The sequence below is a fragment of the Aphelocoma coerulescens genome, chromosome 2, assembly GCF_041296385.1.
Source record: "Aphelocoma coerulescens isolate FSJ_1873_10779 chromosome 2, UR_Acoe_1.0, whole genome shotgun sequence".
Classification (NCBI taxonomy): domain Eukaryota; kingdom Metazoa; phylum Chordata; class Aves; order Passeriformes; family Corvidae; genus Aphelocoma; species Aphelocoma coerulescens.
The window spans coordinates 74,513,168-74,532,401 of NC_091015.1; the positions used below are offsets into that span (position 1 = coordinate 74,513,168).

Below are 19,234 nucleotides of genomic sequence, written 5' to 3' on the forward strand. Positions count from 1 at the left end.
CTCACAGCTCTCTCTGTAGAAGATTCATGTGTCTGGCTCTTCCTGGACTAGGTTGTAGAGCTGCTTTATTGTCACTTCTGAAAAGTGGTTCTGCCCACGTTTTCTCAGTACAGCGAGTCTCCTTGTTATTGTCAGTTGGACTTTCTGGTGTGGAAGACCAATGCAAATATTACTAGGGCTTAATAACAACCTGCCTTTGGATGAGTATTACTGTTGTGATAAAAATGATAGGAGGTTGGTTGCTCATTGATTTGTGCTTTTTGGCCATCTTCCAGGATGAAACTAACTTCATTACGCAAGAGTTTCAGAACACTGCAGAGTTGTTCATTTCCTTCGACTGATACAGAGTTGACAGCTTGCCTTTGGAGGGTCATATGTTCAAAAGCTGCCAATTGGATCTTGCTTCATTTTAACCACATGTGGCCCAGAGTCTGAAGTGCATTTCGTCCCTAATATCCCCCTCCTTTTTTTTTTTTTTTTTTTTTTTTAATACCTTTTGGTCTCCCTTCCTTTTCCCTCAGTTCCTTCTGCTGAAAATAAAAATGGTCTGGGAACAAAGGCGATCCCACAAATGGAATTAGGGTTTTTGTTGTTGCTGCCTGTAATTTTGGTTTCTCTCAGTAAGACTTTAATTTCTCTGGTTAGATAGTTCTGCATTGTGGAGAAATGCATGTGTTTCAAAAATGGTAAATGGAAGATATTTTTCATCTTGCTATTTTTGCTAACCATGCTCCTACCTCTAAGTCGGCTGCTTATTTCCAAATTGCTCCCTGTGACTTTGTTTTCCTCCTCCTGATTCATCAGTGCTTTCTGCTTCTCTTTGGGTACCTTTCCTTGGTAAGCCTGTATGAAGTTGGCACAGGGGAGTCTATGCACTCAGCTAGACAAAGGAGAAATGGGGGGGAAGACAAACCACGTGTAGTATCTTCTTGAAATCAGAAGGTGTATTTCTGTTGTGGCACCCAGAGAAATAGTTTCCTCACATTCAGTAGTTGTGAGGACAGGCTTAAAATTTTTTCATGTCAGCAGAGTAGCACCTTGAATTCTTCTAAGTGTTTCATACAACTTAGCTTTGTTTTTTTAATGTCTCTATGCATACCTGAAAAATAGACGATTTTGTGGTTCAGTCTTAAAGAAGTGTTCTTAATAACTAAGCAAAGTGAGCTGAATAGTCTATTTTACAAAGTAGGCAACTTTTATTTTGGTTTCTCTGGCCTCCTAAATACAATGTTAAATGCATGGAAGAATAGAGTTTCAATTTTGAGCCAATGTATTCTGTCTGTGAAAAAATTTTCAGTTGATTACTTTCAAATTTTTTTTCCCCAAGTAATTCTTTTTTTTTTTTTCAGTACATATTTATGTACTTATGAAGTGGAAAAATAATACCTAAGTATTACTACATAGTGTTAAGCTCCTTGCTTTAGTCTTGGAAGAAACTCTTAACAGTTCTATTAGATGAAAGCACGCCTATGTCCGTTTCCTCTTAAGATTTTGTCTCAAATTCCTTCTCATTTCAAGACTCGTAATTTTGATAGTTATTTTAAATTCATACATATGTTTATACATTTATTTTATAAAAGTTTGTCATATATTTTATGACTTTAATGTGAATTATTTCTTAATTTTGCCTTGTTTCCTGCTTAAGTGGTATTCTGTAATTACCTGATTCACTCTGGTTGTGTGTAAATGAAACTATGAAATTTGTTGTCAATTAGCAATCAATGTGGTATCCATATTTTTAAATGTTATAAATTGCCTATTAAAGCTAATTTTCCAGGGCATCTCTATCTCCATTCTTAATGTAATGCAGAATATTTTACAATAATGCCTAGGTTAACAATGATAGTCTTGCTGTATTGTGCAAAAAAGGCTTCTGTGCAGACCCAGCTGGGTTTCAGGCTTAATTCACTGCTCTATGGTGGGATCACCACAGCTGCTGTGGGGCCTTTACAAATGCAAAAAAGCTGTCAGTGTTTGTTTCATCAGATGCATAAGTGATGAGGCCAAGTTGAGGAATCCATTCCAACGCACGGTGTGCATGCTGGAGGCATTATTGTTTACAGAATTAGTGTCTTAATGCTTTAAAATACATGGTGCATGTTTTACCTTAGAGCAAAATATTTTAGGAGTAAGATGGTTTAAGGATCCTCTGCAATTTAGTCCCGGCTTCTAACAGCGTTTGCCCTGACTCGTGTAAATGTACATCTGAATTACTGCACTATACCTACCTCGGACATGAGTAATTCAGTTCCCCTGTCTTGTGCATCTTTTTTGCTCATACTTTGATTGTTGTAAGCAGTCACAATTAAATAACTGCACAGCTTTAATGCAGATTTTTGCTCCCCCTTAGCTGTCAGCCGGAGGAGTTGTGCAGTCTCCTATGGTCACCAGAAGTCAGAGTACTTCTTTTGGCTGTCAAGGCTTGAGCAAGGTTCCTTCCAGCCAATTAGCAAGTAACGATGATTGGATTCAGAGAGGGCTGCTTAAGAATGCAAAGCATGCCTGCGTGCTAGGGCTGAATACACAGTTCCTCTATCAATTCTCCTTTCCTTTGCTTGCGGCTCCAGAAATGTAACATGAAGTAGGGCTTTGCTTACATGACGCCAGACTGGCTTTTGGGGGTGATGGGGTTCAGGTCTTAGATTGTTTTTCTGTGGGAGCACTCATGTGATCTTTCAGTCTTTGTTGCAGTCTGTTGGCTGTGTGCGTGAGGTTTCATTAGGGCACGCCACCCTTCCCATATCATGTAACTCCGCCGATAATAGGCATTGCAGGAATTTTAACTAATGTGCCGTTTAAGCCGTTGTCGCTATGATTTTATTAAATGTGCTTGCAGCGTGGAATTTTGCTAATGCTGTAGAGTGATCTGTTATGCAAATTGAATGTAAGAATGGGCTAGTGGGGATTTGTTGTCTGTGTGTTGGAGACCTGTCTTGTGCATTTGGAAATGAAATGAGCTAAACAGTGTTGGTGCAGACTGCTGCTGAAGTGTTCAGGCAGCCATTGCTTTCCTGGTTGGGGGTGTGATATTGTCACCCCAGGGGCCAAGTTTGGTTTGTAGGGAGGGGTGTGTGTCTGGAAGCATGCTTACTGCTGGTGCATGCTGGCCGTGTATGGGTGAGCTGAACAACGTGAGTGTAGGATACCTTAGGAACAGTCGTATACAAATTAGATTATGAGATTTATTCTGGCTGGTTGACATGGCCAGTTGAAGCTGTGTTCTTGCTTAAGCTCTTCTGCTGTAATGCAGGCAGATTCCTCTGCTGGAGCAAATGATGTTTAGTTCAGTGCACGACTGGTGGGATCCATGTTTGTTGGCTAAATTGTTGGCCTGTGGCTAAAGCAGCACTTTTCCAGGTGTGATGGTGACAAGGATACCCTTGAGTCTTGCCAGGTGAAGTGAGAAGGCAGGGAGTTCAGCTTCTTTTCCAGATTTGCTGCTTCACTGAGGCGCATGAGCTGCTGTAACCCCAGCAGACGTGAGAGAGCCACCTCCTCCCTGCGCTCATTGCTGCTCTCGTGGCCTCTATAATCTCTCGGCTCAGGCTCAAAAGCGACCAGCCTTCTCTTCTCATGCTGTTCCAGGGAGCAAGTTGCTTGCAGCTTTCCCTCTGTCAGCACTTTGCAGCTAGAAAAGCAGCAGCAGCCGAAAGAAATCCCTACCTGGCAGCCGGTGCCCTACATCCCTCCCTTTCCCGCACCTCATTTACAGTCGCTGTAAGCACTGCCATTTATTTCCCTTGGAGTCTCTATTTTATTATTTGCTGCTGGCTGCGGGACTGGCAGCGGCGTGGGAGGGCTGCCCTGGGGTGCGGAGCTGGGGTGTAGCGGCAGCAGGCGCTTGGGCAGGACCTGAAGGAGCTGTGCCGCCAGTGCTGGCTCCGTCCCTATGGCCCACAGATCGGAGAAGAAAGGCAGTGAGCTTTGACTACAGCTGATGGATCCTCAGCACAGTGCTTTCTCTCAGCAGAGGTGGAAATGCTCTGAATGTTATTTAAGCAGGCCGTTTTAAGAAAAAGCAAAACCTCTTTGGCAAAGGTCTGCATTTTTAAATGTGTAGGCCCTTAGGCCTTGCTTGGCCTCATGCTGCAGTAGTTTGGCTCTGAAATGTGCATGGAAATAAAGTGTTTGAGCACGTCGTGGGGCGTTTACATTTTGGGGGCATGGTGCAGTTACAAGCAGCCTTTGGTGATGCCTGCACAGGAAAGGCTGAGCTGGGAAGCTGCTGGTTTTGGTGTGGGCATGGAGTGGTGGATGGGCAGCTACTTTTATCCCCCAGCAGTGGAAATATGGTTTTGTGAGAGACAGGGAGTCCTCTCAGGCAGAAAAGGGTGTTGGAGCACCAGGAGGTGAGGTTTGTGCCCATGATGTGGCTGCTTCTGTGCCCCATTCCTGCACTGAGCAGATTGTAGTCAAGCAGGGATGCGAATTCTGTGCTGTGGGTGACCCTAATAAGAGGCCAGATTCTGTCCTGAATGCCACAAGTACTCTGTTAGGAGATGGGAGTAGTGCAAATTTGTCTCCTAAGGTCTTCCTCCCATTTTCCTCTGAGTCTCTGGTGTTCCATAGGTTGTGTGGCAGAGAAAATGGAAATTATTATTAAATTCAAAAGGTGGAAGGAGCAGAAAGGGAATGTGACTTTTTTTTCTTTTCCCAGGGCAGGCTTGTTAGCTGCCTGCACTATCTGTTCCAGGAGCAGCTGCTGCTGCATCCCTGTCCTTGCTTCAGCTCTGAGTCCCATCTGACCCTTGAGTTCAAGCTTAGAGATAGAGCTGCTTCATGGGAATATTTTAAAAGTTAAACCAAGTTATGAACAGTATAATTTTTCTTTTTCTTTTTTTCACATTTTTAAAAAACAGGCATTGTTGTAGAACCAGGCTTTAGGAAAACGCAAATTTTGAGCCAGATCATCTTTGTGGTTTCCTGTTGCCCTTTGGGTTTCTGGTAACATGCCAGATCATGTTGGTAAAGAAAACACTTTAGTAGTTACATAAAAACTTGGATACATTCAGCTGTCCTGAAAAACGCAATAGTAATGTTTTAGGTGTAATAAGCTTTTTTATGATTCTTATTAAGTTTGCTCCCCCTACTCTGATGTGTTAAGCCACTAATGAGGAAGAAATGGAAACTGGGATTCCAGTTTTTTATTTTGACTCATAAGTGCACTGACTTTGGAAATAGACTTGCACTGCTAATGGGAATGTTTGCTGTGCCAGTGTCAGGAATTTATTTCATGGTAGGAGGCTGTGTTAAGCAGTTGTCTCCTTGCTGGTGAATTGGCTCTTGATGGAGATTTAGAAGAGCTTATTTTAATTAGGCTTTGTTTGAAAACATGGCTCGATCTACTAGCTGAGGTAGGTGCTACTTGCCTGTGGACTTTTTACAGTGGATCCTTTTCCAGGATACTTGCTTTTCAGGCATGATTCTTCTATCCTGTTTGTATGAGAAAAAGACAATTGTGCAGTAAGAACATAGTATTTTGTATTAGGAAATGAAAAAACTCAAGAAACACGTGGTTAAAAGCAGTTTTTCAGAACATCCTACTGGAAAGTTGGATTTTGGATGAGGAATGTGGAGGTAATGTGCTGTTACTAACGAAGCACCAAGGCTTTGGAGGCAGTGCATTTGCCTTGGGAAAGCAGTGGTGAGCACTGAAAACCCTGACACAAGCTCTCTGAGGAGACACTGCTTCTCTCTTGCTTGATACCCACCCTCGCCGGTGTGCTGGGCTCTTCCTGTGGCAATTGTAGCGCAGGGGAGCTGCTTTTGTGCTTCGGTTGGCAGAAGGCATGTTAATATGTGGCTGCCCCGTCTGCTTTTCTTTCAAATAGCTTAGCTATCGTTCAAGGCTGAGGGAAGCACAAAACAAACTGTGAAAATATTTCAGATGCTTTAATTGAAAGTGGTGGAAGTGGAGAATTAGAGCTGCTGCTGTGTTAGGACGGCTTATTCAAACATGCAGCTTAACCAGTTAGACTGCAAGTGGAAAATGCTAGAGATTGTGTATCTGAATTAAGCAATTTTAATTTGGTCTTTCATCTCTGTCATTACTGAGGGATATCCTGCAGGCTGGTTTAATGAACTCAATCTAGAGGTGTGTAGAGGCACATCTCTTTGCTTGACAGCAGCAAGATGGCATGCTATGACTGGCAGACATATCTTCAGCTTGTGTAATTGTCTGCTCTTGTCATATGATGACAAATGGAGCAATGATCATATTAAACAACAAAAAAGTTCAAAGTAACACGAAAGCTCTGAATAAACTCTTGGAATCAAAGAGATTCTCACATTGACAGCATGTCAGCATGGGTATTTTTAGCCTGAATTAATGCAGCTATAGGAAACTCCCCTCCCCCAGAGAAGTATTACCGTGTGAAGTTAAATGTCAGTCAGAATTTTTAGGTTAAATTCTCCACTTCCTACAGGTGTGGGTACTTGTCTTGTTAGCACTCAGTCTGTGTTGCACACACAGGCAAGGAGAAAAGTGTCAGGTCAGGAGTTTAAAAAAATAAATAAAATAGTAACCAGAGTTTGTCTGGAGACTGACAAAGCTGAGTTTTTTTGAATGAGCGTCTTCCAAATCCAGATGCTATAAGGATGAGATCATGCAGAAAAAATTCATCAGGAACTGAGCATAGTTGTGCGTTCTGACAATTATGTTTGAGGGTAATATAAATTCCCTTCTTTCCCTTGTATTTATTCAGTTTTTCGTCCCATCCTGGGTGAAAGCTAATGCACTTCTCTGCATTATGGTACGAGGTTTTAGGCTTTGCAGAAGTAACTGTCTTTCTGATAAAGTCTGAAGTCAAGTATCATTTTTCCTTTCGTGAGTAAGAGGATCCTGCAGAAGGGAAGTACCATGAAAACCAGGGAAGTTGATTTAAAACAAAATGCAGTATTGGAGCATTAGGAACAGGAGCTAAGGGGACAGAAGCTTCTCTCTGTGGCCCCTTCCTCCCCGTTTTTGCATTAGAACTGGGACTGAATGTAGTTAACCACGGTGGAAAATGAGTGATACAGATTTTCAGTTTTATTCAATTCTTGGTGCTTGTAGGTTTTCACTTTGGTTGCTATCTCTGTCACAGTTTTAATTAAGATTTCCTTTTTTTTTTTTCCTTCCCCCCTTCTTTTTTTCTTCTCATAGGGAAAAAACCATTTTCAGCATTTAAAAAAACACATATGCTACCACATGTAGCCAGATTAAAACTTTCTCCTCTGAATGCTTTATTCATAAACATCATAGAAAATTGCTTTACTTCTGGATTGCCATCCTTGTGTGGTATCCCAGCCGTACAAGCACATTTTAAATGCTGTTTTCCAAAAAGGCTTTTTTAGCAGCTGCCCTGGAGCTGGGTTTTGTTGCCAGGGTGGATGTGGGGAAGTACAGAGTGCCCAACCCAGAATTCAGCAGCACTCATGTCAAAATGGGTCTGAAATACATCCTTTTTCCTCATGCATAAAAGCCTTTTTCCCTTGTCAGTTGAATCAGTAAAGTATCAGGAAAATGCTTTGTCTTTGTGATATCTGAAATATCCTTAGTTCACTTTTGAATTTGAAAATTTTTACCATGGTGGTCCTGTTGTGGTTTAATTGTAATGAGAATAGAGCTTTGCACATGCAGGCCTCAATTCTCAATTTTATCAAGAATATAGTCTTAGTCAAAAGAGTGCCTATGTAAAAATAGCCCTGTAGAACTCAACAGTTAAACCTGTGTAAAATATGTCACTTAACGAAATCTCTCTGTGTCAAGTCTATTAACTGCACTGACAGAGCTAGTTTTTACTAGCTGTTTTATTCTTAACATCGTGCAACTTCCACCTCCTGCAGAAACTACATGTAGCTACTGCTTTGGTATGTGTATGAGTAAGGGCATATCTGTATCAAGAAAATGTGCAACGTTAGAAAGCTTAGGTATGATTCTGTACCTAGTTTTGGATGCAGTTCCTTTTCCATTTATTAAAATGTGCCAGTAGAGTATTTTCCCATACAGATGAGACAGAAAGGAGTAGGTTTCTTTTCTGACTAGTACTCATTTAAGCATTGAATAAGCCTGAATCTTAGAGCTGTTGCAGTCTGCACAGCTGCAGAAAAATAATTTTACTGGTTTTGTACTAGTATGTTTAGATATAAGAAGCCATGGAGAGCCATCAAACATGGACTCCACATTGCTGCCAAAGCTTCCTTCTGAGTATAAACATACCTTAAGAAGATGTACTGCCTTAACCCTATTCTCCTTCTAGTAGAGATTAAAATTCAGGAGTAGAGTTGATGTAGCTTAAAAAAGGAATAAAGCTAATTGGGCCTATTTGCTTGTTTTATGGCTTGAAAAATAGGCAGTAGATTAATCAGAGGTGCGATTCAACATCTGGACTGTTCATGCAAAGATGACAGAGAAGATGGAGATAGATTGTAGAGGGCTTTAAAGTGTGAAACAGCAGAGAAAAGGGAAAATTAGTTTGCATTAGAGAAATGCAAAGATAGAAGTGACCGAGCCAACACAGCAGTTATAAAAATGATTTCTGTGAAATATTCTGATGGGATTCATCACTGTGGAGTAAAAGAAAATTGCAGTAATGGGGAACGAAAAGAGTGAGAGTCTTTCACAAAGCATTTTGGCACCAAGGAAGATTTGTGTCTCTGTGACATTTTGCAGGAAGAATTGGCAAGATTTGTCCCTGATATGAGCACTAGTGCCTGCAGAGGGGTGTGAAACACTTGATAGCCATATTGTATTTTGAGTGACGGTTAGTCAGGCAGCAAGTTGCAGCCTTTTACAAAACTATTCATGCAGTTGTGTGCAGAAAGGTGGGGGCTGGTTCTGTTATGAGTCTCCCCAACAGTCAGGGGAAGAGATTGTCGATTCTTAAAACATCTGTCTTCATTTTGACTACAAAAAGTAAATGTTTGGAAGTGATACAGGCAGCATCTTCAGGAACAGTAGAAAATAGCATGTTTATTGTGGTAAACAGACTCACATCTCAGTGAGCATTTCCATGTTGGTTTTAATCTAGATTCCTTTATAGGCAAGCTGGTGGCTTACATGGGGCGGATGCTATTGTTGACTGGCTTGCCAGCACGCAGTCAAATTTCTTGGTTAGCACCACTCATCAGCCACTTCTGTAATTGCCATGTGTTGAGCAAGATGATTATATAGCATCTTTAAGTCGAGCAGGATAAATTTGGAGTTAGCTGTGGCGGACAAGGATGGATCTTCTCTGACCAGGCTCTCCTTTTCCCTGTTTCTGTTACTAATAGTGTGTGAGTGGATCTCGCTGATCCCAAAGCCATCTATGATGGACCAGGGTGATGTCAATATTTTGTGGAGAATCCATTCTATAGGCAGCTTTGTTTAATCAGAGTCTCAGTAGCTGGTATGAAGTGGCAGGATTAGTCCTTGCCGTAGCCTTCAGTGGAGAGGTTGAGTGCCTGGAGGATGTAAGCAGTACAGCCCAAATGCCTCTGCTACCTACGTCAGTGTCATTTATAGAATTTTGAACTTTATGCTAAGGAAGAATAAAGTGAATGTAAATGTATTATTGCTCCTATTATAACACTTCAGTAGGATAAAAAGAGAGAGAAAAACTTCAATAGCTCTGATGATAGCCTGCCAGAATAAATGTTGGCTCAGAAGCAACTGTGGTAATGTAGCTTTTTTTCTAAATCCATTTGAGTTAAATGAGAGCGGGGCCAAGCTGAGAAATGAGTTTCTGTGTAGTGCTGGCTCTGCTGCTTCCAGGGTGCTCTGGATCTGCCATTTCCCTGTCCTTTCCATCCCTGCCCTGGTCTCAGCAGAGCTGAGTGGGTCAGGTCAGGGCTCAGCAGCAGCAGCAGTAGGGTTTATGCTGTGCATGGCACTGAAGGGAATAAGTGGTATCTGAGCAGGTGTGATTTTTCACTTAAATGTGAAGCTTACCAGTAACGTGGTAAAATAATTTTAATTAAAAAAATATATGGTGTGAAGAATGCAGGGTGGCATGGGTGTCTGATTCTTTAGTATCTGACTCTGGCTTTCCTTCTGAGTTCATGGGCACAAGTTCAGCTTACATCTGGTCTTACAGCTAAGACACTTCTGCTTTTAGGCCTATATGAATAGAGGAGTTGTTTATAGGCAGCTTCTGAAATACATGGGGAAAAGACCATTTTTAGAATTCTAAATTTGAAACGCATATAGATGTGACTTAAAATCTTAGCTATTTAGTCTCTTTTGGGATTGAAGGGAGAGAAATGTCTGTAATGAAGGCAAAGGGCCGAATTCAGACTCTGGGATGATTTTCTCACTGTGGCTGTGGTGATGGCTTTACCCTCACTGGGTAGGAGGTTTGCTGTTGCTTTTCAGTTCCTTTAAACTGATGGCCAAGGAAGTCTGGGCTAGTCTTAAAAAATGCTTAGTGCCAGTTTTCCTACATCGCAGGTATTAAGTAGGGGAGGGTGTAGCCAAATGGAGAAACTTTCCTCAAGAGGCTTTTAGATGCAAGGGTAAATGTGAGACTGTTTGGTTTGGGGTTAAATATTGTGATTGTCCTACCAAATCCTCTGGTCGTCTCTATTTATTTGTACTTAGCAACCAAAAGACACCTTGGAAATCAACCAGTTACAAACCCAAGCATCTGATTAGAAACAAACAAAATTGTAGTAGGCCTTTTAAGGGTAGACCGACCCATAGATGTTGCATTGGGCTTGACCTGCTCCTAGCTAGAAATAAAATGCCAACAGAAATTCCAAAGATGCCTTTGATCTTGCATCCATGTTTGAAAATGATGGCTGTGATTTCCTAATGTCTAAGCATAGGAAAGCTGCAAGAATCACAGGTGTTGTACTCCTGCTCCATTGTAGTTTTGGTGCACCTTTCTGTCTTAATCCCACTCAAATTTCAGTTAATTGGGAAGCGAGATCTTCATCTGGTAGAAACTGGCAGTTGAATTTTAATGGATGTCTCCTGAGTACATTCCTCCTCGTGGGATTCTTTGCTTTTAGTTCCTTGTACCAGCTTGTGTACCCAATGCTGCAACATTATTTTGGAGGTGAGGGAATAGAAGAATAAGAATGAAAGGGGCAGCTGAGAGATATATATGCATTAAAAAATACCACTTACATTGTGGGGTATTTAAATTGAAGGGTACTGAGTAAATATAGAAAATTAGATGATTTACCTTAGCATCGTAGAATGTTGCTGTTTAAGAATTAGTTGTGGCAGAGAGGATTTGTTAGGGCTGTGCTGTTGTGGTATTGTTTAATTTATATACACTCCTTCCTAATAAAATGTGTCAGTACCATTGTATGTTGGTTTGGTTTCCTGCCTTTCTCTTTCTCCGTACAGTGTTCTGGTTGGAGACAGGATTACAGTCTTGGGAACCTCTGTTTTGCACATGTCTGTGCACTGCTCATGAAGAAGCAATCACTCTTAACTCATAAATATGTGCACTCATCCTCCAAAGACATATAAAACATATTTGAGCTATAAGGCTATACAAACACGGAGCAATGCTGATGACGACATGCAAACCACAAGGGGGAAGCTTGACTGGCTCGATCTTTTTAGAACCTGGAAATGTTTGCATAGCCTTGTTGCTTGGCTGCGTTTCTTCCTTCATAGATAGATGGGTAGTTGTGTATCAAAGACTTGAGTGAAATGCTTTCTTCAGCTGTGTGGTATGTTAAATCCTATCCTGTTGTCCAGCTTTTTAGCCTAAAGTCTGTTTTTCTAGTTTTCTTCCTTTTGCTTCTTACAGCTGCAAGAAACTCCTCCAAGGTAATTACCCAAGGACCAGAACTCAGAATCTGATTCTTGGTCTGCAACTGTTCTCCTGCTGGAGAGTGTGTCCGAGGAGCTATGTAACCTGGAAGAGATGCCTCTGTATTATGTGCCGCAAGTCACATGTGGCTTCATAATCAATGCATTCCTGCAGTTTCAGGGAATGCTGGATCATGTGTGGAGTGAAGCTGGACATGATTATGGCCAGAAAATTACTGCTGTGCTGTAAAGAAGACACTGAATGCTTAAAAAAAAAAAAAAAAGTATTTTCTTTCCTTTATGTAATTTACTTTCTCAGATTTGCTTTCTCAGGTCAGAAGAGGAGAGGAGAAAAGTTATTCTAGTGTCTTTTATACTTTTTCTTTCTATTTTGCATGTTAAAATGATTCAGTAATACTTCAACTGCAAACAGCATTTCTTTTTTCATTTCTTTCTTTGTCCCCCTACCCTTCCCCATGACTGCAGTAGAAGTTTTACTTCGAAAGTGCTACTTTCCCTACCTGGTGATTCTGGTTTCCTGGTGATGCTGGAAAAATTGGTTTTTCATAGCCATGACTTCACACGAGTCCAATACAGCAGGAAATGTCACTTTAAAATTTTATAAATTTGAGATTGTGTTTCTTGAAGCTGAGGGGTGTGGTGGGGCCAAGGACTAGCCTGTTTTTGGACAGAATATGGGTCATTGAGGCAGAATTTGATTTGATAGTGTTGTTTCTACACCCTGTTACAAATGACACATGTAGGTGCTAGTATGTTATCAATTAATGTATAATTAAATGGAGTATTTGAGAGCGTATGTTCTATTATGTGTGATTTCCTGTGGTAACGATGCCAAAATTCATGTTGCTTACAACAGCCAGATGGAGTTAAGGTTGGTCCTGACTGTGTCTACGGTATAAGCCTCTGTCTCAGAAAAATAACAATCACAGGTATTTCCAAACAGCTACTGTTGCTTGGCTCTGCAATGGGTAGAAAGAGCGGCTTTAGAAAGAATTCCACCATATGCTGTACAATGAGATATGACAAGTGTCATGGGTTGGCAAAAATTGTTTACTTGGTTTTGTGGCATGTAAAGGCAGGGTGATTTTTTTTTCTGTGAATTTGGAGCAGCATTTGATCTGTTTGTCCTTTCTGAGTCTTGCAGGGAAGTGTGACTGTGTCTTTAATTTCCCCTGGGCACGACTGCCAGAAATTACTTGTGTAGCACTCCAGCACTGGAGCTGCCCCTCTAACCCACATCCTTCCTCTGCCAGGCTATAGTGAGTGTTGTCTGTCGTCTTTCCAAAGGAGATGCAGTGGCAGCGATACCTGAACCACAGTAACTTCACCTCTTTTCTCAGTGACCCCAAGGTTTCTTGGGTGATGGACTGGACCTAACTGGGCTGGGGTATCAGCTGTGCTGTTTCACTTTTAATGATACTTCATAAAGTATTTATTACATTGTTCTGTCCCTCCTTGTATTTATGAATGGAGATGAAGCATTGCTTACATGCTTCTCTTGACAGACCTGTTGAATGTATTAAAATTGATTGCAGATTCCTTTGGAAGGGGTTTTGCCTTTTGACCATGTGTATCATGAGCTGGTATGGGGTAAAGACAGCTCATTAATTTTTGCTGAGTATGTTATGTGACTTTTCATTTCTGTAAGTGTTGAAAGGGAGAGCAGAGACAAAATAGCACAAAAAATTGCCAGAACTAGTCAACTGGAGTTGTGAGAAAAGTTGTATTGACATTTTCTGTGGGAGTTTTAACTGTTTTGGTTGACTTTGTAAGTATGAAATTGAGCATTAGTTGGGATGTTTCTTTCTGTGAGACCTGTACCTTAACAAAATTTTTCCTGCTGACACCTAGCACTGCTGAATACCTGCTCCTTACTGACAGGGTATTGGGTTCCATCCCTGCAGGGCTTGTACCTAAAGGTCTCAGAGTGTGGCAGTTCATGGGTGTTGCATTTGTAAAATCAGATTTGGTAAAAAAAGCCGTATTACAATGGCTTTGCTAACACCTTACTTTGATTTAAAGACAAAATGTTTAAAAGGAAAGTATGCTTTATTGTAACAGCTGGATTTGAAAAAGAAGAATTTGACATTGTTCATTTATATTTTGTTTCTCCCTATACTGTGAAACATAGATGTAAGTTTGGGTGCAAGCCTATGTTGGGGAAAATTTTGCTTGGTGTCGCATCCTGTAAATTCAGTCTCGAGAGTTTCTTAAGGAAATAATGGGTAGATTTAAGTGACTAAAGCTCCATGTGCTTTTGAACTGAGGTCTTTTGATCTTAAAATACAAAGAATTAATTCCTCAATCTCTAAAAAGAAGCACAACATTTGCTTTTCTTTCCAACTTGGCAGCTAAATGAAGGTGGTGCAGTCAAAAGGAAGTGGCTACAAATAGATGAAGCGTATTGGTTGTGAATCTGCCAAAGGTGGCCAGCTGTATTGCTATTTTAAGCTAACTCTATGCACTTAATCAGAGTTTTTGCTTAAATTAAAGACTAAAGGTATATTTAGTGATCATTAGGCCCTCCTCTGTAAAAGGTTTTGTTCCATGGTTTAATAATGGGGATGACAGAGAAACGGAGGGTAGCCAGCTAACCATTATTGTGTCTTTTCCTATGCTAAAATGTATCAGGCCTCTGTGATCCTTAGAGGTTTTAATTTGTACTTTGACATAAGTGCCCCTTTTGGTAGAGCCACATCATTCAGATTCTTGACTTTTTCACTTTGGTGGGATGATTTCAGAAAAGAGTGAGCTATAGACAGCACTGTACAAAAGCTTCTGTGAAAACTCCTGCTACCACATGAGCTAAATTGAGCTAAATACCCTGTAAGTAAACCTTTCAGTCTGGGTTTTCCAGCTCTTTCTGGAATGAAGGGTGCCTGAGGTCAAAAGGCTGTTGATCATGCTCGTAGTTTCTCACGTTTTTGGAAATGTACTTTGCAAAACTGTTACTGAGGGAAAAAATAAAATGGAAACCAAATACACAGGTTTCTCATCTACGTATGCAATATTTTAAAGTTTCTCAGAGACTTAGAGAAATTAAAAAGGCAAGCAAGAAGTGGTGGATTTGGGTTTATAATGGCTACTAGGAAGGTATACATCGAGCATTTATATATTAAAAAAAAATGTTAAGTCATAAAAAAAAAAATTAAGTCAGCAATTCCTGTCTGGTTTGTTCTGTTTTGTTTTTTTTTTTTTTCTCTTGTTTAATGCTTTTATCTTTGTCTTGAATTCCCTGAAGGGATACTTTTCCACTGTCCTGAGTCTGGAATGTACCTCCTAGGTTTTGAGCCCTACAAAGTTTTGGGTGTTCTCAGACACAGTGGGGTGCCTTAAAATGCTCTGAATAAGATTAGTCTTATGTCACCAGCTAGCAAATTCCTATTAAGTGTGAGCAAGGCAGCAGCCACAGTGTATTGGCATCAGAGGGGGTGATTCATGGCACCCTAACCTGGCAGAATGAAGTAACACCTTTTTGGCAGTGCCTTTGCGTCATTCCTGCTGCTCTCCATTGGATGGGCTGTCCTTAGCATTGGGGTCTGCTTTTGACTTCATTCCTACAAGGGCACGTAAATAAAGGAAACTACCTCCCCCATGCAGCAGCACAATAAATATCCTGGAAGGTCTCAGTCCATAAACCCTGTTATAATACTGCAATTTACGATTATGTTGTTATTTGTCAAGAAAACCATGAACAAATCTTTTGTAAAGGAATGTGAGGCATTGAATAGGGAAACTCAAAGGCACCAGTGCATTTCAGAAGGAATTTTTTAGGAGGTTCATATTGATCGTCTTGCACCAGAAGTTGAAATGGGTGATCTGTGGTGTGCTGGAAGCGTGACTGAGAGCATTTGCACTCTGCAAATTTATTCTGCAGAGATGCAGGTTTGGTTAGCATGGCCTTAGTGCTGTTACAAGCTGTTGTGATGTGCTGCCTTCTTAGTAAGAAGTCTGTAGTTCTCAAAAATGCTCTCTGGACTCAGTGGGGCTGGAGAGATGGCCCATGGCTTTTGGGACAGGACTATGGGAATTGTTTGACCTGTGAGTGTTCATGCGTTGGTGCCCAGTGAGGCTGGCATTTGCTAAACAAACACGTCTCTTACCCACATTTTCAATTATGGAAAACATTCCTTGAGGAAATACAGGCTTTTGATAGCCCTGCCAGGAGAATTAATGTTGTTGGGGTGGTAGTGGGTAAACCTTTGCAGAACAGATGTGCTGAACTACTTAAAATCAGTGAATAAAGTGCATGTATATTCATTTTAACTTACCATGTATTGTATCATACTAGAATTGAGTGTTAGACAGTTTGGCATTCTCTAATAGTTGGTTAGCAAAGTCTTTTCCTCACATCAAAAATATTTTTCCAGTTGGATCGTCCTCTTGTTTATTTGTTTGCTTGTGTTTTGATCTTGAAAGACAAAATAGCTGTTTGCACACAGCAAAATAGCTGGATATAGTTTCTTGAAACGTGTGCTTAGAGGGTGTTGTATCTGTCTCCCTGAAGTATTTCCAGAGGTTAAAGCATGCTGATAGCAAAACTGCTCTTGACATGGGCAAGGCAGAGTCTGTGGACAAACTTGTCTGGAGCCAAGGTGGCTCGGGGACAAACATCCTTCTGCAAGGCAACACTTGAAGCAAATGGCCGATTAGGAGAAGATGGGTTTTCTTCCCTTGCTGCAGCAACTGGAGCTGAAATTAATTTTAAACAGCTCCCTTGCCTTTCAAATCTGTGATGTGTCTCCCTTTACTTGGAAGATCTGAGAAAGCAGGCTTTAGAAAACAAAAAGCATTGTTCCCTGTAACGAACCGTCAATTGGTCCGTCATGGTTTTCAGTTGTTTCCGTGATTCTGCTTGTGAAAGAGATTAAAATACTTCTCTTTTATTATCAGCAAAGTGAATTCCCCTGCTGCTAACAAAGCGTGCCTGGCCCAGCTCTGCTCTGCCTTGGGCTTCCCTTCCCTCTCTGTTCCCCACGTGCTTATTCCTGTTCGGACTGGTGTGTATGTGACAAAATCTGTTCGAATGCAGTATCTTCGTGATGGGTTTCATTTTGCAGATTTCTCACTTCTTCTAGACTCTCTGTAATTGTATGGGGAGCTTAAAAAGAGTTCTGCTTCTATATTTTTTTTTTTTTTGAGCATTCTTCACATTAGTTAAAGCCACAGAGCATATCAGTGAAACCATGTTCTGAAATGCAATTTATGGGTTTGGATTTTTTTTGGTCTTTTTTGTTTGTTGGTTTTGTTGTTGTTGCTGTTGTTAATGCATTTCTTCTATCTACTCTGTGAACACAACTCTGGTCAGGAATGCTTATTTTTTCATATTTGGGTCTGTCGTTTAAACAAAGGCTCTAAAGAAGCTCTTTTTTGTGTGTTGTGGGACAATAGGTGACTGAGTTTTATCACACACTTATTTCTCATTGCCACCTCTTTTTTATACGTGCAAAGGAGTCTGAAGACAAAATATAGACCTGCTGTCACTTTTAAAATTATTTTGACATACTCACTGCCTATGGTGTGAGTTTATTCCCAAACTGCAGAACAGATGTGTGTAGCTTAGTGAAAACAAGGACTGTGCACGTTTTGCATCACTGGTTAATTTGTGATTGATCCAGGAATCCTGCCTTTGAACAACCCAGTTTGAAGAGATGCTGGCTGCATTTGTCCTGTGTAGAACCATAAACTCTCCCAGTCAGGAGACCCAGCACGATGCTCCCCTTAACTGTGTGCAGTCAGAAAAGTTACGACAGCATTTAAACTACAGATTGCTTGGTTTGACACCTTCGTATTTCAAGGCAGGGACAAAATTTATGGACCATATGTAGGATGGAGGAGCCTGCCTGTCCCTGTCCTTACTGGGGCTCAGAGGAATGGTGTTGGGGATGCAAGGTTCTCCCAGCTCTTGGTGGAGGTGCTACACCAGCATGATGTCAGCACCTGGGAGTCTGGCAGTGCCTCCTGTAATTAACAGCACAAGGTCCACATTCTCTGCTTGGGACAATTTTGAGGAAAGGTTAATGCTGCTCAGGCCTGTAAACTTATTGCTAATGAACTGTTTGCAGTAATACAGCAAGCAGTTTAAGTGTGTGGGTTCAGCAAAGTGCAGTAGAAGGTTATATAATTAGTGTTAATGTTTGGTACAAAACACCCCACCGACAGTATCAGCTGACTTATCTCATTATGAGCTATAGCTGTTTCATGCATCTAATAAAACATGAATTTTTAAGACAGGGTAGTGAGAGTAAGGGGAAGACGGGAAATTAGATTAGAGCCTATAAACATAAACTCTGACTTCTCTGCCCCTGTCCAAAGCAGCATTTGGGCTTGTCTTTTACAGCAAGTGTGGGCTTTATATTTGAGCAGTAAGAGCCAGGATACTATCATTCTGGGAAAGTCCTTCAATCAGTCCCTTAAAGAGAAGAGTGTTTTTTCAATTTCTTTTACTGAGATCTGGAGTTTCTGACTCAACTGTAGTGAAAGGTTTAGCTGAGCTATTACTTAGTTTTATTAAATACTGAGAATCCTGCTCTGGAAGAAGCATTGTTCCGATCTCCTCTGGTTCCATAACATGTTTCCATGATGTACACTGTGACTGTGTGGTCGCTGTCTCTGTCTTCTTCCTCTTGTGTTGGAAGGCAAAAAGTCAGCTGTGGAAAGGAGAGGGGAAATGGTAAGCGCTGACTACTGCAGCGGTAAGAACCAAACCTTGGTTTGCAGAAGGATGAGGAAAGTCCAGCAGTCCTGAACTGGGTTGCTCCTGGGGCAGCTGTGGCTTTGGCAGGATGGGGAATGGGCTGCAGCATGAAGCTGAGCTGTACGATGTCATTCAGGCTGGTGGTGAAAGGCGTGACTTCACTGTGGTGGCAGTCGGGCAGAACTGAGTTGTGGGGAACACTTGTTAATTTCCTGATTGTAGTGAAATTTAAAATCCCTCTTGAAACAACACTTTTTTTTTTTTAATGGTATTTTTTATTTAGAAAGTAAATAAAACTTCAGGAAGATTAAGCATATTCCTGGAAGAAATGGAGTAACTTCTGAAATCTGGAATGTGAAATAAAGTTGATGTTAAGGCGCAGGATTGGTAAGCAGGAGGAAGGGCTGGGGCTGGTTTCTGCACATGTCAGAGCCTTTAAACAAGGCAAGAATGAACACACTGTAGAGTTCTAGGATGTCTGAGGTTACCTGCTGTGAAAGAGCAGATTAGCATGCTGTGGTATTTTGTTTGAGGTTTTGAGAAATTATCATATCCGGATAGCAAATCCTTGTATTGAAATACACTGCTGTTTCTTCGTGAGATCGTTTCCTTCATCCTGAGACATTTTGTCCTCAAGATGGAGTTTACTGAAACCGTCTTCATTCAGAAAGTGAAGAAATGTATGGTATGATTTTTTTTTTTAAGCAGCCCCATAGTCTGTAAATATGTGATGTTTTCACAACACGAGGATTGACGGATCACTAACTGGATTTTCCTTTTGTTTT

At 41.0% G+C, this 19,234-nt stretch overlaps 1 protein-coding gene across 1 annotated transcript in view; it reads left to right on the forward strand.

The window, feature by feature from the left end:
* Positions 1-19,234, forward strand: part of JARID2 (jumonji and AT-rich interaction domain containing 2) — a 211,910-nt gene that overhangs the window by 14,708 nt on the left and 177,968 nt on the right. The window lies entirely within an intron of this gene.